Genomic DNA, 27,001 nt, shown 5'->3' with positions numbered 1-27,001 from the left:
AACATTATTACAGACATTTTGTAGATGCAGTCCTCAACTTCAATGTCCATAGTAACTAAAAATGGCTGGATGAGAATGGGTGTTTGTTGTATTTCCATTTTGGGAGTCAGTTCAATGTTCCTCCTTTGTGAATTGAATATAACTTTTAAGTGCCAAGTACAGCAAGGTAAGTTCACTTTAACTGTAAGAGGGTTAAGAACAAAGCAGGTCTGTTATAAAGGGTGTGATGGTATTTATTATGCAAAAATTATGTATTACTTAGATTTATTCATATCTTTCCCCTACCCTGTTCTAAGGAAATTTTTTTTTCTTTCCCCCAAATCTTCCCTGGGCAGCTATCGGTTGTCAGAAGCAATAGCCCAGAACCTTTGATGGTTCCTTAAGAAGACTAAGAGGCTTGAACTCCTTTAAAATGCAAAGCTTAACCAGCTCTTTCTTTGCCTTCTAAATCAGCACCACCCTTGTCACTAGTGGCACCAGGGAGCAAGAGATTAATAGACGATTTTCTTCCTTGACTCTTCCCACCACAAGGGAACAGGGGAATTTAGTGAAAGAACAAAGTTGGTTTAAAGATTTTATCAAAACCTTTGGGCAAGTAAACTGGTGAAATATAAGTGATAGTTTAGCAAAACATGAAAAAAAACCCTTTTCTTCTCTTTTAGAACTGATACTAAGCATTGGTAATTGATACTAAGTAGATACTAAATAGCAGTGAGGGCTAGGCAATCGGGGTTAAGTGACTTGCCCAGGGTCACACAGTCAGGAAGTATCCAGGTCCTCCAGACTCCTAGAACTGGCTCTCTATCCATGAGCTACCTAGCTGTACCTCTTACTCACCTTTTGTAGATGATCTCAATCTTGGGAAGAAATCCAATTAAGCCCTTCTTTAAACAATTCTGCTCTTGACACCTAATCTCTCAGACTTGATGATTCATCAAAGCTCATTTCCATGCCCCAAGAATATCCTCAGTCAAGAATCAAATATTGGACTTAAGATTGACCCCACATTAGGATCTAGAATCATAAAAAACAAGCACAGGAGGATTTGATTTTTCCAGCCCCAAATCAAAGTGTAAACTCTAGTATGGTAGTAAAAAATCAGTCACTACTCTTTAGCACAAATAAGAGATTTACTGGATTAGATAACCCCTCTTTTCCCTCCCTTAACAAAAATCTAGTGGAGCTATTATTCTAATGGTGACATAATTGTGGTATAAACAACACCTAGGGCTAGGCACTGTTAAGCACCCTACAAATATTATCTCATTTGATCCTCACAACATCCCTGAGAGGGAGGTGCTATAGGTCTTCACTCTACAGCTAAAGGCGAGGTAGACAGAGGTTAAGTGACTTGACCTCAGGAGTTTTTTCTTCTGTGTTTCTTACCCACAAAGAACCTTTAGGTTACTCTCCCAACCCAAGTCTGATCACTTTGGTGTATTAACTAGTGAGAATCAGTCTGTGAGTGGTATTGAAACATACACTGAAAATCATTTTGGAAATGTGAACAAAAACAAATTCTTTTCTTGATTTTTTAATATATTTGATTTAGTTCCTTATATATTTGGGAAATTAGACCTTTTTCAGAGAATTTTTAAAATGATCCCCCCCCCCCCCCCAGTTTGTTGCCTCCCTTCTAATTTTGGATGCATTGGTTTTGTTTGAATAAAGTCTTTCCTATATAGTAGAGATGGATCCTAAATGCCTAATAGCAGTGAGATCATGATGTAATGTCAGGTGGCAAGTGAATAGAATATTGGGTTTGAAGTTAGGAAGATCTGAATTCAAACTCAGTTTCAAAAACTTACTAGTGGGGGCATCTGGGTAGCTCAATGGATTGAGAGGCCAGGCCTAGAGACAGGAGGTCCTAGGTTCAAATCTGGTCTCAGACACTTCCCAGCTGTGTGACCCTGGGCAAGTCACTTGACCCCCATTGCCTAGCCATTACCACTCTTCTGCCTTGGGGCCAATACACAGTATTGACTCCAAGATGGAAGGTGAGGGCTTAAAAAAAAAAACGTACTAGTAGCAACTCTTGGCCAGTTACTCAATCTCTGTCTGTCTCAATTTCAACTACAAGATGGGGATAATAATAACAGCTACTTCAAGTGGGTTGTTGCCAGAATCACATGAGATAGTATTTGTAGAAGGCTTAGCACAGTGCTAGCACATTGCAGGCACTTTATATATGTTTATTCCTTTCCCTTTCCTGAATGCAGATTCTAGGGCAATAAGACTGCAATCATTTCTTGCCCCATTAAGCAAGTATTCTTAGGGTGGCTCCTTCCAAGCAAGGAGACACATTTCTTCTGGCCTCCTTCCTCTTCCTGTGCCTAGTTTGGTTCTATTGCCTATATAAGTGCCTGGAACATTTGGGAAGCAAAGGCACACTCTGTAGCAAGAGGATAGGCTGAAATCTAAGTCCTTTGAAGGCTCTCCAAAAGAATTGATCTATATTCCAAATGACAAGCTTGGATGTCTCCTCTTTCACTATAATGTAAATAGACTTTTTAATGTAAAGCTTTTTAAAATATCATGGGAATAGCCCTACATACACAGTTATTGAAACAGAATGCCAGATTCTCTCAGGCCCCCAGATTGGTCCCAGGCTAAATCTTCCTCACTGTCTTCCCCTCCATTTAAACATTTACTCAGCTTGAGCCTCTAAGCTCTGCAGTAAGAGAAATGGAACCTGGATATTAAACTGCAGAGAACTGTCCATGAAGCATGGTAATAATCACAATGTTACGAGAGCTTAGCAGAACTGGTTACCAAGGCCCTAATGGAACATATTTTGACCTCTTAGGGAGGAGAGGAATAAAGGAATCTCCAAGTGTCTCCTCAACCTGAAAATGCTCAGTCCTCCTGATCATGGAAAGATCATCTAGTCCAGAAAGGAATCAAAGAAGGCTTTCTTCCTGGGGGCTGAGCTGGGCTAGGCTGAGGGGGAATAAAAGAAAACACACTTGCTGCAGTCAAGGTCTGATAAAAAGCTACAGGTCTTCAGTCATCTAAAGGCTCATTCTCCTTTCAATGGGACAGATAGTGAAGATTTTGAAGTTCTCTTCATTTTACTATTAGAACGTAACCATTTCTTCTTAAAACTTTTCCACAATAGAATGGAAATACAGACCTTCTCACTTACAAAACAGTCTACTCAGGATTACAAAGTACTTTCTGTTCTCAGTCCTTGGAAAGGGATGAAAGTGTTATTTATTGTATAAATAAATGCAGTACCTCATATCTGAAAAATTACAAGAACTGACAAGTTGACTAACTGTTAAAAACTAAAATTATGTTTGAGGGACCGTATATAATGGATGGAGCTGGTTTGGAGTTGGGAAGACCTGAATTCAAATTCTGTCTCTGTCACAGACTAGCGATCTGTGACAGATCTTGAGCAATCTGTTTAACTTGCTTCTGCAGGGCAGGTTTCAGACTCCATGGGTAAAGGGAGTTCCTTGCCAGATGAAAGTTCAGGTAAAAAAAAATCCTATTTATGCTACACACCTTATAGTTTCATCTGACCCTTCCAGGAAGTAGTAAGAAATTATAAGGATGATTAGACATTAAAGCTATGTAAAAGAGGAACGGGCTGCCTCAGGGGACAAAGGTAGTGGATAGGTTCCTTCTTACCAGTAACCTTAAAGAAAAAGCTGGATGACTGCTGGTAAATGCTGCAGGGGGAATTTTTGTTCAGATATGGTTTGGATTAGATGGTTTCATAGGTCTCTTTCAACTCTGTGTGATCTTCAAAAATGGAGGCACAAGAGTGACTATCCTGAGGGGGCATGTATGCATGTCTCAGGATGTGGTTCCAGCAGTGGGGTAGCAAAGGTGAGGAGGATTCTTTAGCAGGGACTTCTTTTGAACTCTCAGCAATTTAGTTTTTAAATATCTCTAAGCCTAGTAAAAGGGAAAACATTCAAGAAAGTGGAACTATCAAATGGATCCTCACTTAGGATTCAGGTCTTTAAGGTCCTTGCAATTACTTTCCTCTCCTTCAAGCTTTACTGGCTACACAAACCCACTAATGACTCAACACAGTGCCTGGCACATAGTACGTACTTAATGAATGTTTAATGACTGAATTGTAGGCTCCACACCAAGGTGTTCAAAGGAGCACAGATTTAAAACTAGAAGGAGAGGTTCTTAGCCTTTTTGGTGTCATATACAGTACCCCTTTGGCGGTCTGGTGAAACATATGGACTTTTCAGAATGTTAAGTGCCTAAAATAAAATATATAAAAAAATGTTCATGGACCCAGGTTGAAAACTCTTTTGAGAGCTAATACATGACACACTTCTTTTTTTTTAATTAAACTATTATTTTCTGTTTAGAATTGATATGTATATTGGTTTTAAAGTTTAAGAGAGGTAAGGGCTAGGCAATGGGGGTTAAGTGACTTGCCCAGCTAGAGTCACACAGCTAGGAAGTACTGAAGCCAGATTTAAACCCAGGACCTTCCGTCAGTAGGCCTGGCTCTCAATCCACTGAACCACCCAGCTGCCCCTCAATAGAAATTTAATAAATGCTTACTGACTCACTGACTATATATGTTATAGATGAAGACACTAACATCTACTGAAGTTAATGATTTGCCTAAAGTATAGACATAGTGAGTGTCAGAATCAGGATTCAAATCCAGATCCTTTGACTCAAACTCCAATGTCCTTTCCACCACACTATGATTCATCTGACTCCTAAACTATTGGCAGAACTAAAACAATTGACATTGGTCCCAATGAACAACTGACACATTTCCCTTAAACCAGTTATAGACCATATATATCTGTTTCACTGCACTAAGGATGAGTAATCCTATACATCCCTTCTCAGGGAATTAATCACTAGGATTCAATTCAAGAAAAACTTCTTAAGCACCATCTATAAGCAAGGTACAGTGCTAATCACTAAGGATATAGAATGAAATAAGATCCAGTTCTCTTCCTTGAGAAGCTTTCAGCAGAGTTGGGGGGAACCTAGGGATGGAGAAGACAAAACCACGTAACTAAAACATGAGTTTGGCATGAGAAATTTGAGAGGTCAGGGATAGAGGAAATCATGGAATGATGGGCTTTGAAGGAAGGGAAGAATATCATCAGGTGAAGATGTGTAGGGGGGAGGAGGGGAATGCTACACCAGACAAGACAGGCAGTGGGCAATGAGATGAGGAAACTGGAATTGGGAGGATGAGATCACAGAACAGTGAGTAGTCCAGTTTTCCCAGAAGTTGAAGTGCATGAAGAATAGTAGTATGAGATGAAGAGGGGTAGGCTGAAGCTATATTATGTAGGAGAGCACACAGCAACTCTAAATGAGTTCAAGTCCATGGACCTGGATGACCTATACCCCAGGACATTGAAAGAACCTGAATCTAGCAGAGAGTCTTATATGTAGCAGATATTTTAAAATGGTTGTTGAATTGAATTGAGATGATATCTGTTGATGATCTTTGAGGAAATGTGAGAAACAGAAGAGATGAAGAGACAAGAAAAATTTCTAGTTTTTTTAAAGTCAGGAAAGAGGCTCAAAGAGCCAAACTAAGCCTAAGACTAAGAGCCAAACCCAGAGTTGGTAGGTCTTGGGTTCAAATGTGGTCTCAGATATGTCCTAACTGTGTGACCCTGGACAAGTGGTGTAGCCCTCATTTCCTAGCTCTTACAGCTCTTCTGCCTTGGAACTAATACACAATACTGATTCTAAGAGTAAGGTAAGATTTTTACAAAAAATTGTTTTAAAAGGCTGGGACAAAGTTTATTTTGCAAATTATAGTCCAATGAGCTTGGCATTAATCTTGCATAAAATTCTATAATGGATTATCAAATAGCTATTTTTTTTTAACACTTTGAAAAGAGATGTGGTCATTAGAAGGCAGCTTGAGGGCTTTAAAAACAATTGAAGACAACTGAACCTTATTTCCCTTTCTGACAAGTTTATCAGTATGGTAGATCAAAAGAATATAGACATGATAGTATTTGGTATTTGGCAAGACATTTGGCAAAGCTTATAGTATGGTAGACCAAGAATTAATTATGGGGCATCTAGATGGTTCAGTGGGTAGAGAGTCAGGCCTGGAGAAAAGAGATCCTAGGTCCTAGATCCTAGGTCCAAAGCTAGCTGTGTGACCTTGGGTAAGTTGCTTAAGCCCAACTGCTTAGTCTTTACTTCCCTTCTGTTTTGGAACCAATACTTGTATTAATTCTAAGACAGATAAGAGTTGTTTTGAAAAATTAATTATGGAAGCAGACGCAGAGTAAGGGTAGATGTATTGCTATCCTGGAATTGGGAAAAGCCATTTCTGTGGCTTCTTCCAGATCTAATATTCTATGCCACAACTAACTTGGCCCTGCTCTGTTCAACATTCTTATCAATAACTGAAGAGATATGTTTGTCATAATTTGTGGATACAGAAAGTTCAGAAAAATCTGTTGGTTGACAGAATCAGGACCCCTAACAGCTTGACAGGCTAGGATGAAGAATCAAATCTAACAAAATGAAATTTACTGAAAATAAATTTAAAGTCCTGAAGTGAGGTTAAACAAATAAATTATGCATGAATAACATCAGAGAAGTAAACTTAGATACAAGTAAATATAAGTTACTGGGTGTTTTAATTGAAAAATTCTATGAGCCAATAGTGTGATATGACTCTAAATGAGATTTTAGGCAACATTAATAAAGTACATAGCAGCTAGCTAGCATTTATATAGAGCTTTAGGATTTGCAAGGCTCATATCAAGAGGCCAAATTCAGTCCCAGCTCTCCCCTCACACTGAATGCAGTGATTTTTTTCTCTCATATACCATATTGCTTCTCTGAAAAAGCCAATGTAGAAAGATAATAATATTATATGGATTCAAAAACTCAACTTCCCAAATACAAAATGGGCAAGGCATGGCTGAGTTGCAGTTTATCTAAAAAAGATCTGGGTGTTTAAATGGGTGATAAGATCAATAGGAGCTGACTTTGCAATTTTGATAGCTAAGAAAATGAAAGTAAATCTTAAGCTGCATTAAAGGAAGAGAGAGATAAAAGTTTTGCTATATTTTGCCCATCTGAAAGTATTTGTTCAGTTCTTGACATCACATTTGGTGAAGAGAATGGGCTGCACAGTAACCAAAGGAGGGCAAAGAGTCTCAATAATAATAGCTAATATTAGCTAGCATTTATATACTACAGGCATCTCTTTCACATTGAGACTTTCCCCAGCCCAGTTTTGTTATATCGCAAGTCTGCATAAGAAATTAAATGGGAATTTTGGAGAGTTTTGTGGAAGTCATAGATGAATTGTGAAGGCCAGCAGACCACAGAAAAGCATTTAGAAACTCAGCAATTCATAAAATATATGTATGGTATTATATATCATCAACATGTTACCTTTTAATACCATATACACAATTTCTTTTTTAAAGTTAAAATAAGTAAAAAATTGTTTGTGAAAAGAATGAGAAAGCTAGCATATGACACACAAGGGCTATAAATGTAGAGATATCTTACTATTGACTCACATATAGCCTATGACCAAATTCTTAACCCAAATTGTACAATAAGGTACTGTAAACACCTCATTAAAAAAAAAAACAGAAAAAATTCAGGTAACTTATCTGATACAAGGAGAGGGTCAAAAAATTTTACCCAGATATTCCAGATCACTGGAGTGATGTACCCCTAACCCCTTTGATGTGGAAAGGATATGTGTACTTACTATGTGCTAGGCACTGTGCTAAGTGCTTTACAAATATTATCTCAGTTGATCTTCACAACAATCTTGTGAGACAGGGGTTTTCATTATCCTCACTTTATAGTTGAGGAAACTGAGGCAAACAAAGGTTAAGACATTTTTGCCCAAGGTCACAACTAGTGTCTGAGGTTGATTTTGAATGCAGGTCTTCCTGTTTCTCAGCCCAGAATTCTATCTACTGGGATACCTACCTGTCTCACATAATAAGAGGCTTTGTTTTAAATATGTGGGGATATTTAGCCTGAAAAAGAGAAGACTTGAAAGGGAAAAGATGTCATGACAGTTGGATTTAAATATCTTAAGGGCTGTTATGTGGAAAAAGGAGATTTGTCCTGCTTGGCCCTAGGAGGCAGAAGTAGAAAAGGTAAAATTTTCAAAGAAGGATATTAATACTTGACATGCAAAGAAAGTCTTAATAATTAGAGCTGTCTAAAAGTGGAGTACACTGCCTTAGAAAGTGGTTGTTTCACTTTAATTAAAGATTTTCAAAGAATCAATTGTCAGATACTTTGTCAATTTCCTCATCTGGTTTGGACTAGATGAAAGACTAGAGGACTTCTGGGGTCCTTTAACTCTGAGATACTGTGGGAAAAATGAGGAAGGGTTCAATGGTGCCCACCTATCCACTACCAGAAGGTATTTAGCCATCCTTGAGAATGCTATCAAGACTAGTTTTAAATCTTGATTAGGATAGACATGACAATAATATAGCTACATCAAAATTCTTTAAAGACACAAACTTTGGCAAAAATCTTCTGGTGGTAGGCATAGAAAATCTACCCATTTGATTATTTTGACAGATGCACCTACTCTCATCCACTAGAATAGTGATGAGTTTTTTAGAGACCAAGTGCCCAAACTGCAACCCTCATGCTGCATGTGAGCTGTCCCCTTACCCAGACAAGGGAGGGAGGAAGCACTCCCATTGAGCTGTTGGGAAGAGGGGTGGGTCATGTGAAAAATGTCCTCAGGTGTGCGTGGAGAAGGGGAAAGGAACATCCCCTCTAGCATGTGTACCACAGGTTCGCCAATACAGCACTAGACTGTCTTGCCTTCTTGTATCCCATTTTGTAGAGCTAAACCCAGGTGTGGTTTATGTAAGTTATCAAAACGATACAAATTTATTAGTATCAAAACCCATTAAAAATGTATCTTGGTGCCTTATTCTCCTCAATCTTTAAAACTCCTTGGCTCTAAGACTAAGTGGTCTGATTTACAGTGTTAGGAGGGTGTATCCCACTTCAAAAGCATTTATCCGTTTTGTTATATTAACACCTAGAACTTTAGGTTACAGATTGCATTTCCCTGTCTCTAGTCTGAGACAAGAATCACTAAGACAACCATTGTAATTAACTATTTAGAAAGAAAGTGGAAGCTCAATTCAGGACCTCAAGAATGGTTTTAGGGTTATACTAGGGAAAAGAAAGTGATACAAAGTATAGGAAGTCTGTGCTCTAAGAGCAAAGGAAAGAAAGGAAATTTCAGTTATAGATTCAAAATTCAGAGGAGATAAAAAGCTTATTTCAAGGCCATGGAAAGAGTTATCATTAAAAGGGGAAAAAAGACATGGAATAAAAGTCAAAGAATAATAAGCTCAATATAAAATAACTGGATGCCCAAAAAGATTATAATAAAAGCAATATTACTTTGGTGTTTTTTTGTTTGTTCTCTCATCTAAAGCATCTAAAACCTTCCCCTTTCCCACAAAGGGAGCCTTTTTTTTAGCTTTTAATTTCTCTAACCAAGATAAAACCATTCACTTTTTAGTTCTAGGGAATAAGACAAAACAATTCAATGTCACATTTTAACTAGCCAGAGGGAAAGGTATTCTTTTCATGGTTGCCTTTTTATTCCTATGTATGACTGTTGCAGTGCTTTACTTAAGAAGCAGAGACTGAAGGTCTGGATCACTCTCTTGGGTCTATTTACTATTCTTTAATGGCTAAGCATTTTCTAGGTGATGTACCTGCTGCTGCCAGACTATAGTTCTGAGGGTCTAGATCTTTTTTCTTTCCTCTTTTCTTCCTTATGTTAGTCTAGAGCACTGTGAGGCAATAAGCCCATGCAGCCCATAAAGGGGGTATTTCTTCTTGCATTTGGGCAGAAGATCAAGCCATCTCTACAAACTCCTTCATTGATCTTTCCAGGAGAATCCAATGAGCCATTCTGCCATTTAACTACTTCTTTAGGTATTCAGGTTTTCATTTTTACCATATTTGACTCTAGTGGGTAAAGAACTGTGAGATAGAAATGAGCTATTATCTTCAATATACCTTGGACTTTCTGGAGCTTGAGCAGATAATCTATCTCTAAATGATTCAGTTTCTTTCTTTCTTTTTCTTTTTTTTAACCCTTACCTTCTGCCTTGGAATCAATACTATATATTGATTCCAAGGCAGAAGTGTGGTAAGGACTAGGCAATGGGGGTCAAGTGACTTACTTGCCCATGGTTACACAGTTGGGAAGTCTCTGAGGCCACATTTGAATTAGGACCTCCTGTCTCTAGGCCTGGCTCTCAATTCACTGAGCTACCCAGCTGCCCCCTGATTCAGTTTATTTCTGAAAAAATTGGGACTACTCTATCTCTTTATATACATGAGTTAAAATGAAAGTAAGGGAGGGTAAAACATATGGGGAAATAATAACAAAGCACACACAATTATTCTGTGCTTTATTAAAGTGCTTTCTTCACAATAAGCCTGTGAGGAACATAGTACAGGTATCATGATTTTCCATTTTACAGATGAGAAAACTGAGGTTTAGGCTGAAGAGGTTGCAATGTCCTGAATCTTGGATACAGGTATCTGGCTTAAACAGAGCACTTTGTTTACTACTCTACTGCTTTTGGGGTTTATTTGCTTGGAGTCAATCTCCTGGAACCAAATTCCTATTTACATTCATATATAATTCATCTCACTGAGTTTACCTGTCTCAGTCATGTTTAACTATAGAATTCTTTTCCCAGAATAAGAAACAAGAAAGAAATTATACCCTTTTTCTCAATGGTTAGATGCAAAGATTATTTTTCAGGCAGACAGAGTTCATCTACTCAGACAAGAGAACTGAGGTTCAGAGACCTTAAATGAATTTTCCAAGATTATGCTGCTTAGAAACAGCAACCTATAGTGGAAATGTCAGTGTTAGCTTTTGGGTTCAAATTCCAGCAATACCACTTACTAGATGTGAGACCACAGGCAAAGCTTAGTTTCCTTTTCTGCAAAAAAAAGATGAGAGGTTATCTACAGCACCTTCCTGAGAGGGTTGTAGTGAAAATCAAATAAGACAATGTATTTTAAAGCGTTTTACAAACCTTAAAGTCCCACATAAATGTCTATCAATCTTAGGAAAGTCACTGCTGCTTTATAGAACAACATCTAAGAATTAAATTACAATGATCTCTTAAAAATGTACACTAATTGCAAATTCTTCACCAATCCAATGAATGATATGGCTGGCTGGGCTGCAGCAGTTCTTAACTTATAAAAAATCCCATGACTTTATGCTGCCCTTTGTCACCCAATCATTAAATACACAGATAAGGGGAATATCTGTTGACTGAATCTTATAATAAATTACATTTAGGCTATTCAATACAATAAACATTTATTAAGAGTCTATTATTTTCAGGGGAAGCTAGGTGGCACAGTGGACTGAGAGCCAAGCCTAGAGAGAGAAGGTCCTAACATTTTCTAGTTGTCTGGCCCTGGGCAAGTCACTTGACCCTCTTTATCCAGCCCTTACCCCTCTTCTGCCTTGGAACAGTACTGATTCTAAGGCTGAAGGTCAGAGTTTAAAACAATAACAACAACAAAAAAAACAACTTTTGCTTCCCAATTTATGGTCTTAACTCATTGTTCTAAGAGCTGGGGATACAAAAAAAGGGCAAAAGACTGTCCCTGCCCTGGGAAATCCTTACATTCATCTTTAGCAGTAACCCTTTGCTTGTCTTCTGAAAGGGACTTGCCCATCATGTTCAGAAATGACATTCTAAACGCAATGCACGTTTGCATCTACCATATTCCTGATTTTCTTAAGTTCTGCCCAACTCTGAAAACTATCGGCATGACATAAAACAGACCAAAGGAACGTGATTACAAAAAAACCCTCACCATTAACTACCACCAATCTTCACCACAGGCCTTTAGGTGCTTCCAGCTAAAGCCCCGCAGCCAAAAGGGGCAAAGTGGCACAGGGACAGGATGGATGAATGAGGACTAAAAATTTCTCTAGCAAGAATAACAGTTAATATGTTCTACTGGAAAGTCGGGGGGGGGGGAGGAAGAGTGTGGGTACAGGAAGCCTCTAGGGGCGATGGGGAGTAAAAAACCTGAACCCACTAAAATAAAAGAGCGGCTCTGTCATTCAGCAGGCATTCAGGAGCACTCTCAGGTGCGGCCCACTGACAGCAGCCCCAGAACATCCCCAGTCCTCAGCCCCCAGCCCACATTGGGCCGAGCACACCCTCCTAGTAACTGACCAGAGCCGCAGCTGCTCCAGCAGCTACTCGCGTCAGTCCCCAGAGCGGGGTCTCGCCAAAGACGTGAGGCTAAGCCTCTCCCGCTGGGACCTCCTTGGCTTGGGGCACGGGTGGCACCCATTCACGGGCGAGGTCAAGGCCGGGGACTAACCGGTGCACCCGGGAGTCTGGGATGGCGCCTTGGCCGGCCGGCGGCTACGCATCCAACGGAGACCGCGCAGTCCCCAGAACGGCGTGGCCCCGAGCCCAGGTTCTGTCCAAGGCAGGGCCGCGGGGGCCGCAGCGCCCGCCGCCTTCGACCCCTCCCACCGCACCCCGGCTCACCTGTCTGCCCCGCCGGCCCTAGTCGCGCTCCATTGCCGCCCGCGCGGTGCGGCCTCCGCCTCCGCCGGGGAGGGCCCGCCCGCGCTCGCTGGCCACCCGCACTCACTGCCTGCCGCGGCCGCGGCCGCGGCCGCCGCTCGCGCTCAGCCTCAGCCGGGCCATCCCCGGCCCCCGGTCCCCGCGCCCGCCGTCCCCACACAGTCCCTCCCTCCCCCTCCGCGGGCCGGGCGGTGGTAGCGTCCCACCGTCACGCCTCTCCCGCAACCAATCAGGAAGCTCTGGCGTCGCTCCTTCTCCGCCCTTCCCCTCCCCCCGCCAGGCCTCCCGTGGGCGGGTCCGCTGAATCCCGCTCAGCACCCCGCCCCCTCCCCTAAAGCTCCGCCCCTTCTTCTCATTAACCATTAACTCTTTCCCTCTCACACAGAGCTGCGCTTAACCTCCTCGGCCCCGGCCCCCCTCCCCTCCCCTCGTGGGGCCCTTGTGGGCCTTCCCTCCTCAGCATGGCACTACCACTTCGCTTGCCTTTCTCCCCCGCGCGAGTTCCATGAGTCCTCTCGACCCAGGGAACTCAGGCCACGTTCTCCTGCGCTGGCTCAGCGCCAGAGCACTGGGCACCTGCGCCTCTTCCCAATCCGGACTGCCGTCCTCCGGTTACTCCCCCAACCCTCCGCGGCGCCTTAGCACGTCCTTCTACTTTCTGCCTTAGTTATAGTAATAATAATAGAATTATGGTAATAATTCTATTGTTGATATTATCACAGCAACACTCGGAATTTATGGGGCACTTCCCAGATTAGATATGCTTTGAATCTAATAATAATATTTTATTAGTAATTCTATTATTGACATTACCCTATTAACACCTTAATTTATGTAGTACTTTACAGATTTCATGAGCTTTGTAGTCTTAATAATAATAATATTGTTATATTGTTGCTGTTGTTCTGTAGCTCAGTCATGTGGGACTCTTCATGACCTTATGGGCCATAGCTATCCATGGGTTTCCGTGGCAAGGATACTGGAATGGTTTACCATTTCCTTCTCCAGTGGATTCTTTTGCTACATTCCTAATTCTGTATTGTCATTGTTACATCAGTAGTTCTGTTATTGACATCACAATAACATTTGGTATTTATTGGACACTTTCTAGATTCCATGGAAGCACGTTGATGCCTTATTTAGCAACACCTGAGCCTCCTAGCCCTGTGGGTTAGTTAATATATTTCTTATTCCCATTTTACAAATGGGAAAACTCAGAGAGGTAGAGTCCTGTCTCCTGTCACATAACTAGTTAGAAAGGGAATGTCAATCCAGGATTTTCCGACTTCATAGCTGGCAACTACTTCCACTACGTTTGACTCTCTCTTTTTCCCCTACACAGTGTGTGACCTGAGCTGACCATTCTTGTAGGGTGGAAGGGTGTGTAGGAGGGGTGGAGGGTGAACGGGAATCAGTGGAGACTATGTACACAATTGTGTATTATTCAAAGAGCGTTATACCCAGTGTTTTTTAGCACAGTGCCTGGCAACATAGCAGGCTATAAATAAATATTGATTCATTGATTAACATACCCGGTTGAGCAGGAAGCTGTCATATGGTAGGATGAAGTGATTAGAAAGGAGATGTAGTGTAAATTTCCTGCAGTTTAGCAACTCCTCTGTGGCTTTACAGCCTTTGGAAAGATGTCTGGGGCACTGAAAAGTTAAGTGACAACCAGTTCTGTGAAGTAGAATTTGAATCCAGTGTTCCTGACTCCAAGAACTTTGGTCTTTCAGCTAAACTTCTCCTTTAGGAGGACCAGCAAAAAAGACTTTACCAGATAAATGTAGATACAGAAAAAGAGTTGGGCAGAGTGATATAGGATCGACTTTTGGTAACTACCAAATGTTTAGAGGGCAAGAGGAAGACCTTTGGTACACTAGACTTTATGAGGGCAATTACTTGATGGAGCTTCCTTTTCTCCCTTATCCCACTTTCTTTCCTGTGCTCAGTATGTAATAATTAGGGGATCCTTCTCCTTGCCCAGTGAGGTGTACTCATCAACTTGTGTACTTGATACCATCCTTTTTTGCCTCCTCTGGGAACTTTCCCCAAAGAGAAACTTCTAGAATCCCCTCTTTTTTCTCTCTCTTCCTCCTCTTCCCCTTTCCTCCTTTCTCTCTCTTTTTCTTTCTCTCTTCCAACTCTCTCCACCTTTCCATCTCTCATTCTTTCTGTTTCTCTCTTTCCTTCCTTCCTTCCTTCCTTCCTTCCTTCCTTCCTTCCTTCCTTCCTTCCTTCCTTCCTTCCTTCCTTCCTTCCTTCCTTCCTTCCTTCCTTCTTTCCTTCCTTCCTTCCTTCCTTCCTTCCTTCCTTCCTTCCTTCCTTCCTTCCTTCCTTCCTTCCTTCCTTCCTTCCTTCCTTCCTTCCTTCCTTCCTTCCTTTTTTTCATCATGCTACTTTCTTATAGTCATCTTCTATTACCTGGCCTTGCTTCCATCTTATGAAAAGGAAGGAAGGAAGGAAGGAAGGAAGGAAGGAAGGAAGGAAGGAAGGCCAATATGCTGTTGAACTTCTTTAGATTTATCTAGTTTGGTACTCAGACTATATCCATGCAGTCTGTCACCAAGCTCTTACTGGGAGCCAAATAAATTAATAATCATATTATAAAGAAGTAATAATTGTCATGGAGTAAATGAGGCTTTTTCTCACTGTGTTGACATGGGAGAAGTTCAATCCCTTCCCAGCAGCCATCTTTCTTCCACCTCACTCCTCAGTCCTCTGGCCTGTGTTGCCATGCTGAGTAGTGACCCCTAGATGGCTACTACCAAGGTCATGCTGCTCTAGCACCTCTTGTTTGAAACTGGACTTCTCCCATTCAAACCCTTGAGGATAAGACTATACCTATGGTCCTATGCATACCACTGTTCACCTATCAGAATTTGCCTCATGTGTAAGAATTCCCAATTATAGCTCTGTAAATGAGACTATAGGAAAGGGATAAGAATGATACATAGTAGATTTCAGAACTGGGAATGATCACTTTCATTTATTTTTTAAAATTTTATTTAAATGATTAATTTAGAGTATTTAATTTGATTAATTTAGAGTATTTTTCCAGGATTACAAAAATAATGTTCTTTTCCAACCCCTTCCCATAGCCAATTCCACTGGGTTTCACATGTGTCATTGCTCAAGACCTATTTCCATATTATTGATATTTGCACTAGGGTGATCAGTTAGGGTTTATAACCCCAATCATATCCCCATTGACATATGTGGATCACTTTAATTTAAAAAAGATTTCTGATAGGTAACTAGTCATGTATTAAGAAATGAGTACTTATTAAGTACATATTAAATACGTGAGTATAAGTAATCAATAATCATGTAACTTGAGCGCTGAAGGAGTATTTTAAAAAAAAAAACTATATGAAGCCAGATCCTTGTCTTTAAGTTTCTCCCCTCATATCCATAGCAATTTGAAAGAGTTTAGTCTGATTAGCTACACTGGAAAAACAAAGTGGATGAAAAATGCACATTGCACAGACTATGACATGCAGCTGGAGTGGTTTCAGCAATATGATAGTATGTATTTATAAATATTATGTAGTTCTGAAAACAGAACATGAGTATTTTTTCATATTTCAATAGCTCTGTGATCTCACTGATGAGAGTGCTTCCTAAAATGATGCAGTTACACAAGACTTCTGTGACAAGGAAATCACTTTAAAAGACTGATATATATTAATTTAAGGTCGCCAAGGAATTCAGCTATGTAATTCCTAAATGAAAACTCAAGTCAGCAGTCAACCTTTTATGGAGTTTAATTACAAACAGGAGGAAGAAAGGTATTAGAGATAGAGAGAAGGAGAGAGAGAGAGAGAGAAAGAAAAGGGAGAGAAGGGAATAGGGCTTAAATATCCCTTCTGTTTAGGCTGGGCCAAAAGGCCCAAGCCCTTAGATAGCTGAGGCAAAGAAAAGAGATCAGTCCCTATCACTCATGTGACCAAAATGGAGAAACAGTCTCAGGGGCCTCCACCTCCAACTTCCTTCAGAGCAAACTTCTCAAAGCACCACCTCTCAGAGCAAAAACCTCTCCAACCAACCACCTCTCAGTCCTCAGACCCCTCTATCTTTAAGGAAACCATCCAAGTTCCCTCCCCTCAGTTCTCACATCTACCAATCACTGTCCATGTCTTCCCTGTGCCAATGGTGGCTCTACCTTAACCCAGCACCGCCCAGAGGTCTGTGGCTTTGCACATGTCTGTTGAAGATCATATTCTCAAATAATTAAATCTTGATCCTTTGCTGTAGCCCTTCCTAAATCCTGTTAGGACTGAGTGGGGTGGAAATTGTATTTTCCAAGACCTGGTTCTGTCATTCCAAGTATCTCTATTGTATCAATTCTAAAATCAATCATGACTCAAAGAAATTCCTGTTCTATGCTTAAGCATAGGTCAAAGCCCTTTCCATTGTTCAGCAAAAGGTTTCTGTCCTAAAGTAATCTTAAGAAGGGAGGAGGAGGAACCTCCCATGCCAATGGGGTTCACATTCCAATAGAGTTCCCACTATCAATAGGAAATTTTTCAAGTATGAAATTTCCCAATGGTGAAATTTCCAACATTTATAAGTCTAAGAAATTTTAAGGTTTACACTTCTCACATTCAATAGTAATAACAAAACAGACCAGAATTTAATCATTGAAAAGCCAAATATCTCTCTAAAGAAAAATGAAGTGAGCAATAGTTTAACTATGTATACTTGTAAAGATTTTGTAGAAAATAAGACCTGAATTCAAACCCAGCCTCAGATACTTATAGCTGGGAGGCCTTGATAAATCACTTTTCCATCTGCTTCAGTTTCCTTAACTGTAAAATGTAAAAATTATAGCCCCTATTTCACAAGGCTATTGCAAGAATCAAATGAGAAGGGATTTGTAAAAAGCTTATCACAGTGTCTGACCTATAGTAGGCATATTATAAATGCTTGCTTCCTTCCTTCAAATGGATGATATAAATCCAAATAAAAATGAATAATATTGAGCCCTGAAACACTACATAGTTTCTCCCCTCATATCCATAGCAATTTGAAAGAGTTTAGTCTGACTAGCTACACTGGAAAAACAAAGTGGATGAAAAATGCACATTGCACAGACTATGACATGCAGCTGGAGTGGTTTCAGCAATATGATAGTATGTATTTATAAATAGCAACATGCTCTAGTAGGAAAAGAACTGGATTTAGATTCAGACAGTTTAGATTTGAATCCTAGCTCTGCCATCTTTGGGCCTTGGGCAAATAATTTGATTCTTCTAGAACTTGTTTTTTTTTTTTATCTATAAAATGAGGAGGCTGGAAATGGTGACCTGTAGGTCCCTTCCAGCTCTAAAGCTATGATCCTATAATTTTATTCAGCTGCTATAGAAGATAAATAATGAGCTGAGGCCAGAATTCTGGAGGAAGTAGAGGTCAGAATCCCTAGCATTTGAGATCACCAATTACAGAGTAATGTGGCATAGTAGATAGTAGATTGTTTATTTGTTGACAAGCATTTATTGATTTATTAGGTGCTGTACTAAGTGCTGGGATACAAGGAAAAGATAATTTATCTTAAATGCCTCAAAAGTCCATCTCTTAAACACAAATGACCTCATAAAATGCTACACATTTGTATATCAGTCATCTCTACCTGGACCAATGTAAGAGCCCTCTCTGGAGGCAGGGAGGCCAAGGCTTTTCTGGTCTCTTCATTCTTTAATCCATCGTTTACAAAGATGCCCTAACAACTTTCCTAAATCAAAGATCTCAAAGTCATTCCCCTGCTCCCAAATCTTCAGTGGCTTCCTATTGTCACCAGAACAAAATGCAAATGCCTCTGCCTAGCCTTTAAGACTCAAAAATCTGGTTCCAATTTACCATTCCTAGCTTATCTCACATTGTATCTCTATGGCTGTATTCTGTGTTCAGATGAACTAGGCATTCCAGGCATTCCCAAAATTCAATATTCCACTACCCACTTCACTCATATATTTGCACACATCATCCCTTTGGATACGTAGAATTATTATCTTCTCACTGCCACCTCTCAGAACAAAGGCTCAACTCCAGGACCTTGAAGCCTTTCTTGTGACTACTTTTTCTCTCTCTCCCCTCCCAAAATATCCTTGTGTTAACTTATTTGTTTCTCTGAAACAACCCCTCCACAAAAAGGCTGTGTAGCAGAGGAGATAGAAGTCTGGCTTTGGAATAAGGAAGACTTGAATTCAAGTTCTGCCTCCTTTCTGTTGTTGAAGGCATTGCAATCTTTCAGTCTTGAAGGTTCACAACCTCAGTGTCACCCATAATTCTTCACTCTCACTTATTCTACATATCCAGTAGATTGGCCAGTATGACAAAAAAAATGAAAATGATAAAAGGGAGTGTGGGAAAATGGGGATGCTAATACACTGTTGGGAATTGTGAACTGATACAATCATTCTGCAAAACAATTTGGAACCACATCCAATAAGCAATAGAAACTGTACATACCCTTTGATCCAGCAAATACCACCAATAAACTAGTAGTTCTGTATCCCAGAGATCCAAGAAAAGGGAAAAGAACCTATTTGTACAAAAATATTTATAGCTGCCCTTTTTGTGGTGGCAAAGAATTGGAAACTAAGGGGATATCCAACAATTAAGAAATGGCTGAACAGGTTGTGGTATATGATTGTAATAGAATATTATTGTGCCATAAGAAATAATGAACAGGACAATTTCAGACAAACCTAGAAAGACTTGTATGAACTGATGCAGAGTGAAGAGAGCAGAACCAAGAGAACATTGTATACAGCAACATCAATATTATATAATGACTAACTGTGAATGACATAATTATTATCAGCAATGCAAGAATCCAAGGCAACTCTAAGAAACTCATAAGGAAAAATTCTATCCACTGCCATAAAAGGAATTGATGGAGTCTAATGCAAATTGAAGCACATAATTTTTCACTTTATTTGATTTGCATGTTCTTATATGTGTGATATGTCTTCTTTTACATGATGAATATGGAAATACATATTGCATGATAGCACATGTGCATATTGTATTGCTTACTGCCTTAGGGAGAGGAGGGAACGAAATTGGATTAAAAAAAGGTCAGAAATGGATGCTAAATGATCCAGGACAACCCTGAAGGACTTATGAGTAAAAATGCTATCCACATCTAGGGAAAGAACTGTGAGAGTAGAAATCCAGAAGAAAATGTATGATTTATCATTTGTTTATATGGGTATATCATTTGGGGTTTTGGTTTTAAAAGATTACTCTATTACAAAAATGAATAATATGGAAATAAAAAAAGAATGCTAAATATTGTTTCTACAGGCAATTGGAAAAATCTATAATAAAGTCACTGGGGAGGAAAATGGTAGTCAAAATGAGTCTTCTATTTGGTTTTGACACCCTCAAGACTCTATTTCCCTTCTTTGGGAAATTTTATTTTATTCCCATATTACTTTGATCCAGACCTGACCAAATTACTCTAACCTTCTTACTTAATAAACCTCTTATTTCTAGGATCAAATATAAAGTCCTCTGCCTTTTAAAGCTTCTCACAACCCAATCCTTCCCATCTTTCCAGGCATCTTACATGTTATTTCCCTCTATATACTCTACAACTAGCCAGTCTTAATTGCTGTTCTTCAGATGGGATACCCTACCTGGCATCCTGATCTCCACATCTGGAATGCTGTCCTTCCTTACATCAGAATTTTAGAATCTCTGGTGTTTTTCAAGACTTAATTCAAATGTAACCTTCTTCAGGTAAACTTTCCTGTTCTCCAACCAGCTGCTCGTGTTTCTACTCTAAGGTCACTTTCTATCTGCTCTCTCTTTATCTTGTATACTGATTTATGTACTATTATCTACTTCATTAGAATGTAAACTCCATGAGGGTTGGGATTGTTTTCAATTTTTCTTTGTATCCATGCTAGGCCTATAGCTTGACACATAGCAGGTATTTGACAATTTTTTAAAAACCCTTATCTTCCATCTTAGAATTAATATTATCTATTGGTTCTAAGGCAGAAGAGTGATAAGGGCTAGGCAATAGGGATTAAGTGACTTGCCCGAGGTCATACACCTAGGAAGTATCTGAGGCCAGATTTGAACCTAGGACCTCCCATCTCTAGGCCTGACTCTCAATCTACTGAGCTACCCAGCTGCCCCTGATAAAATGTTTTTGATTAGTCAGTTGATATAAACTGACCCTGTGACCCTAGGAAAGCTTCTCAGTGCCCCACCCCACACTGCCCTGGCAATTCTTTAAGACCATAAATTGGAAAACAGTTGCTGATCTGTATCTGTAAAGAGATCTTCCTCATAAGGAATTCCCTACAGGACTGAAAATACAGGTCTAAACAATTCCCTCTGTAGAAGATAAACCCATGAGGGGAGGTACCATTTTGAATTTATCAAAATCTTAAAATATTTAAAATATCAAATAATCCAAGGAACAATGGACTAATCCCAGTGCATCTATGTGTGAAAAGATAGCTGCATTAGGCTCAAAATTCCCAATTTTTTTCAAGCCTTGCCTTTTGTCTTAGAATCAATACTGTGTATTAGTTCCAAGGTAGAAGAGGAGTAAGGGCTAGGCAATGGGGGTTAAGTGACTTGCCCAGGGTCACACAGCTAGGAAGTGACTAAGATTAAATTTAAACCCAGGACCTCCCATCTCCAGTCCTGGTTCTCTATCCACTGAGGCACCTAGCTTCCCCTCCCCCTACAATGACTATTTGTGTAGAAGAAGCTATGGAAGCTCCTTGAGGGCAGGGACTATTTCATTATCTCCCTATCTCGTGTATCTGGCTTATTGCCTCCACATTGTAGGGATTTAATAAATGCTTTTGCTGAGGTTCTAACTAGACAGAAAAGGAGGTGGGGGACATTCAAAAAGCATGAAGTAATAAATCCACAAACATTTATTATACATCTACTGTGTCCCAGGGACTATGCTAGGCACTGGGGTTACCAGGACAAAATGAAACCATCTCTGCCCTGCAAGAATCTAGATTCTGTCAGGGAGACAACAAATACATAGTTTATAAGTGTGTGTGTGTGCATATATATATATATATATATATATATATATATACACACAATATATATACATATATATTAAGAACATGGTAAATGGGGGGGGGGGTTGCTGAGGAGGAGTCACTACTGCTTGGGGTGGGAGTCAGGAAAGCCTTTAGGGAGAAGGTACTGCTTGAGAAGAGTTCTGAAGGAAACAAAGGATTCTACAAGTCAGAGATGAGAAGAGAAAACATTTCTGGCATGGGAGATTGGCCAGTGCAAAGGCAGAGATGGGAGATGAAGGAATAGCAAAAAGACTGGTTTGACTGGATGGTTAAGTGTATGGTAGTACCATTTAATAAAGTTGCAAAGATAGGTTTGGGTTAGATTGTGATGAGCTTTGAAAACTAGGCAGAAAAACCTGTGTTGGATCCTAGAGGTGATAGGGAACCTGCAGAATGTATTATGTAGGAGACTGATATGGTCAGAATATGACCTTACTGTCTGAGTAACAACTCTAAGACTGAAGAGCAAGGGCTAGGCAAATGGGGTTAAGTTATTTGTCCAGGATCACACAGTTAGGATGAATCTGAGATCAAATTTGAACCCAGGTCCTCTTAACTCCAGGCCAGGCTCTTTGTCCATGTGCCACCTAGCTGATCCAGACCTGTTAAGAAAATTACCTTAGGGTTAGATCATAAGGAAAAAGACTTGTTAAAAAATATTTATAGCTGCTTTCTTTGTGGGAGCAAAAAATTGGAAAATGAAGGAATGCCCTTCAATTGGGGAATGACTGAAAAAAATTGTGGTATCTGATGGTGAAGGAATACTATTGTGCTCAAAGGAATAATGAACTGGAGAAATTCCATGAGGACTGGAATGACCACCAGGAATTGATGCAGAGTAAAAGGAGCAGAACCAAGAGAGCAATGTATACAGAGACAGAGACAGATACACTGTGGCACACCCAAATGTAATGGACTTCTCTACCAGCAGCAATGCAATGATCCAGAACAATTCTGAGGGACTTATGAGAAAGAATGCATCCATATCCAGAGAAAGAACTGTGGGAATAGAAACACAGAAGAAAAAAAAAACTGCTTGATCACATGGGTCAATGGGGCTATGCCTGGGGATGTAGACTCTAAACGATCACCCTTGTGCAAACATCAACAACATGGAAATAGATCTTGATCAATGGCACATGTAAAACCCAGTGGAATTGCTCATTGGTAACTGGAGGGGTTGGGGAGAGGGGAGGGAAAGAACATGAATCTTGTTATCATGGGCAAATATTTTAAATTAATTAATTAAATAAAAATTTCCAAATTAAAAAAAAAAGAACAAAAAGAAAATTACCTTAGCAGCTCTGAGGAAGACAGATTGGGCAGAAGAAAGACCTGAGACAGGAAGACCAGTTGAACAGTACCAATGGAACAGTAGCCATATAAATAGAGGGAAGGGAATGTATAAAAGAGATAGAATGACAAAATTTGGTAACTGGACATATGGAGTGAGGGCAAGTAAAGAGTTAAGGATAATATTAAGATTGCAAACTGCTTTTGACCAAAAAGATATTGTTGACATCAATAGAAATAGGGAGAATGGGTTTTGGGGAAAAGATAATGAATTAGATTTTGCACTTACCAAGTTTTAGAATGAGAGGCAACAAATGATTGGCTTGAGTACTTTATTGGTACCTTGAAGATATTAAAATAACAACTGGGGGAAGGCTTTCAGTTCATTGAGTGGATCTATTATGGAGTTAGGGAAACCCATAGATAAGAAAGAACCATCAGAATGAGATAGTATGTTTTAATCTGCTTCAGTAGAAGGAATAGTCATACAGATAAAATTCACTTCCTTCAAAATGTAAAAATGAGCCATATCAAAATAAGATTCTATTGTATTTTAGGGGCAGTTAGAGGGATCAGTGGATTGAGAGCCAATGCTTAGAGATGGGAGGTCCTGGCCTCAGACCCTTCCTAGCTCTGTGACCCTGGACAAGTCACTCACTCCCCAGTGCCTAGCCTTTACTACTTCTGCCTTGGAACCAATACACAGTATTGACCAAGATGAAAGGGAAGGTTAAAAAAAAAAAAGATTCTGTTTTATTTCTTTCCCTCTTCTAATCTTATCCCAAGATCCCTGAGGAAAAATACCAGCTTTGCTCTGGGGACCCAACTGCTATTTGGAGTATGGATTGGGAGAATGATACTGTATGTGCTGCATCTATTTACTTGTAGACAGCTGATCAAATTGACCTTTTCTCTTCCATATTGAGATAACATAAACATGTAAAGGCAAAAGAGTTTTTCCATTCTATTCCTAACAAAATCTCCCTCTTTCAAACTCTTGTCAGGGACTAAGGAGGTGAATTCACTGGGTGACCAGCACATAGAAGGCCCTTAATAAATATTTATTGACTGAATGACTTCCTGGCCTTAAAGGAGGGTTAGGGTTAGGGTTAGGGTTCACTGCATTGCTTTCAACCATCTAGAGAAGAACTCAAGCTATGTATTCTCAAACAGCTTTAGAGTAGATCTTAGTCACTTTAGGTGACTTATATAAAAGTGTGTGACCCTTTCAGGCTTCAGAAAGTTTTTAGGTCATAAGGGGGCAAATTACTGAGATGATGAGATAGAAGGCATCCCTCTTGGATTGCATTTGTACTTGTGGAGACTAAGCCCCATTTCAAATATGAGTGGATCATTCAACATTCCACTCAGACTGTATTTGCATCAAGGGGCAGGTGAGTATCTTTCAGATATGAGTGGATCATTCTATCTCTGCTTAAGGTTTTGTTGAATGAGTAGTTCATGTGCATGTGAAAAGACCATAGAAAATAATGAATTAATCTCTATACTTTATTGATGTTCCGTTGCTTCTCACTCATCCTGAACCCATTTTGGGGTTTTCTTGGTACAGATACTGAAATGGTTCTCCATTTCTTTCTCTAGCTCATTTTACAGATGAGGAACTAAGGCAAATAGGGTCAAGTGACTTGTCCAGGACCATGCAGTAAGTGTCTGAGGCTGAATTTGAACTCAGGAAGATGAATCTTCCTGATCCGAAGCATAGTGCTGTGCCACCTAGTGCTGTGCCCACCTATTTTTTACCCAAACACTAATTTGCATTGACCAACAGGAGAAAGCTGGAGTTAAAACAAACAACCAACTGGAAAAACTAAATTCCTGAATGATCATCCTATTTGTTCATCATTGGTCTTAGGGACTTTGCCTGTCTATGGTCTAACTTACAGAGATGAAGAGTCAAGAAATGTATGGGATGCTCACCATAAGTTAAGGTGAGATCTCCCACTAAGTGGACCCAACCTTGAACTAGTCATAGTTATCAAAAGGAAGTCAATGCTAGGGTGGACCCTATTTTCCTGCCTGAAAAATGGGAAACCACAGTACTAAAGGGCTGAGGAGCTGGGACTAGAGAAGCTTTTGCCAGTCTTGGGTTTAAAAAAGGACTTTGCTCTCTCTAAAGAGCCTAGCAGTACTTTATGTGAAGCTGAGTCTGAAGCTGGCACTGATAGAGACCACAGATGCCCATGAGGAGTAAGCCTGAGGAATCAAGAGCATCAATTTATCCAATATAGATGATGTAGTCTACGAGTATCAAGCTTAACAGAGCAGCAGAAGGACTTTTCTAGCAAAAACACGGCATTCCTTGAGGAGAAAGCCCCTGTGTGTAACTTGGCCAGCACTGACACCATGCCCAGTTGTGAATTTCAGAAGCCCTCTGTAAAAAGAGAAAGAACAGTAGGACATTGAGGTGGTGGAGTTCTTGAGTTGTGAGTCATCTTAGCTACATATGTGCTCCCTATTCATATGTATCATTACTGTTGTATTTTCATTTTTTTTGTCCACTCTTTTCCATGGATATGGAGAAGGCTGGGGGAGTCAACAGAGAGGTATGATGGGGGAGAAAGAACTCAAACTAGGCTTTGAAAGATTTAGCCAGAGGATAGAGGGGGAAAGTACGAACAAAAGCATGCCAATGCAAATAATGGAATCACAATCTTAGCACTGGGATAGACTTCAGAAATCATTGAATCCAGGGCATATCCAAGCAGGATTCCCCTCTAGATCATTCCCAACAAGTGGGCATAATTTACATTTGAAGGCATCCAAGAAAGAAGAACTCGCCACTGAATGCAATCCATTTCACTTTTAGATATTTTGTTTGTTAGGATGTTTTTCTTTGTATCAAACCAAATTTCATCTTCCTATGTTTTGCTCCTGTAGCCCTTCAGATGTGTGAAAAGAGCAAGTTATAGGCAGGCAAAAGAGCTATTAATTATTTAATGATTTGTTCCAATATTCTACCCCCCTTTCTATTTCATGGAAAATATTTTATAATTTCTTGGTTGAATTTGTATGCAGCCTTTATAAGATCCAATATTTTTTGTACCAAATCTCACTCTTGTTGGCAAGTCAGGTCCTAGAGCAAGTTAACATTTTCCACTCGGGGTATTCCCTGATAGTGTCTCTCTAATACTATCTGGTAATACTTCCATTCCAGTGCATTTTTCTTTTTAAAAAATTAATTTTTAAAAAGTCTTTACCTTTGGTCTTAGAATCGATTCTAAGGCAGAAGAGAGGAAGGTCTAGGCAATTGGGGTTAAGTGACTTTCCTGGGGTCACATAGCTAGGAAGTGTCTGAAGCTGAATTTGAACCCTGGTCCTTCAACTCCAGGCCTGGTGCTCAAGCCACTGTGCCACCTAGCTACCTCTTGTGTTTTCTTTAATATCAATTGCCAGTTACAGTTAGTTAGCCCATTTTCTAATATCATTGATGAATTTCCTTGTCAACATACTAGTTTCAATCAATTTATATAAATTAGCTTTAACAAAGACGATTGAACAAGAAAGGAAGTACAAAAAACATTTCTAGGGCACACTCTCCACTATATTGCCTTTGTCCCTGGAGAGAGGGGGATCAAACTTAATGTGGTCGCTACTTAGCATTTGTTCATAGCACCAAGTTCATTTCTGAGTATGGAATGAGGGGGAAGGGAAAAGAAGGGAATACACATTTATATAATACCTATTATTTGCCAGGCACTTAAAATGTCTCAGATTAATAATCCAATCAGTTGGTGTTATAAATTCCCATTTTACAATTGAATAAACTGAGGTAAAATTAAGTGACTTGCTAAGGGCCATGCAACTAATAAGTATCCAAGGCTAGATTTGAACTCAGGTCAATAATCTATACACTGTGCTCCCAGCTGTCTCTGAAATTACTTTTTTTTTTAAACCCTTACCTTCTCCAATTTTGGCTCCAAGACAGAAGAGTGGTAAGGGCTAGGCAATGAGGGTCAAGTAACTTGCCCAGGGTCACACAGCTGGGAAGTGTCTGATGTCAGATTTGAACCTATGACCTTCCGTTTCTAGGCC

General features: G+C 39.8%; 1 protein-coding gene across 5 annotated transcripts in view; it reads right to left on the bottom strand.

Annotated features, from left to right (window-relative positions):
• Positions 1–12,724, bottom strand: part of FAM20B (FAM20B glycosaminoglycan xylosylkinase) — a 39,567-nt gene extending 26,843 nt beyond the window's left edge. Inside the window, exons 1-3 of one of the 5 annotated variants that reach the window (XM_016429971.2) lie at positions 12,222–12,448; positions 10,922–10,958; positions 838–1,014 (exon numbers count right to left, since the gene is read on the bottom strand). The gene's annotated coding sequence lies outside the window, so the exon portion shown is untranslated. Of the gene's footprint in view, positions 1–837; positions 1,015–10,921; positions 10,959–12,221; positions 12,520–12,545 lie in introns of those variants that run through there. The other 4 variants (XM_056815591.1, XM_016429972.2, XM_001365799.4 and 1 more) reach the window with 4 other exon arrangements.
• Positions 12,725–27,001: the final 14,277 nt, after the last annotated feature.

This window comes from Monodelphis domestica, chromosome 2 (genome assembly GCF_027887165.1).
Source record: "Monodelphis domestica isolate mMonDom1 chromosome 2, mMonDom1.pri, whole genome shotgun sequence".
NCBI lineage: Eukaryota > Metazoa > Chordata > Mammalia > Didelphimorphia > Didelphidae > Monodelphis > Monodelphis domestica.
This window is presented reverse-complemented; position numbering and strand designations above follow the sequence as displayed.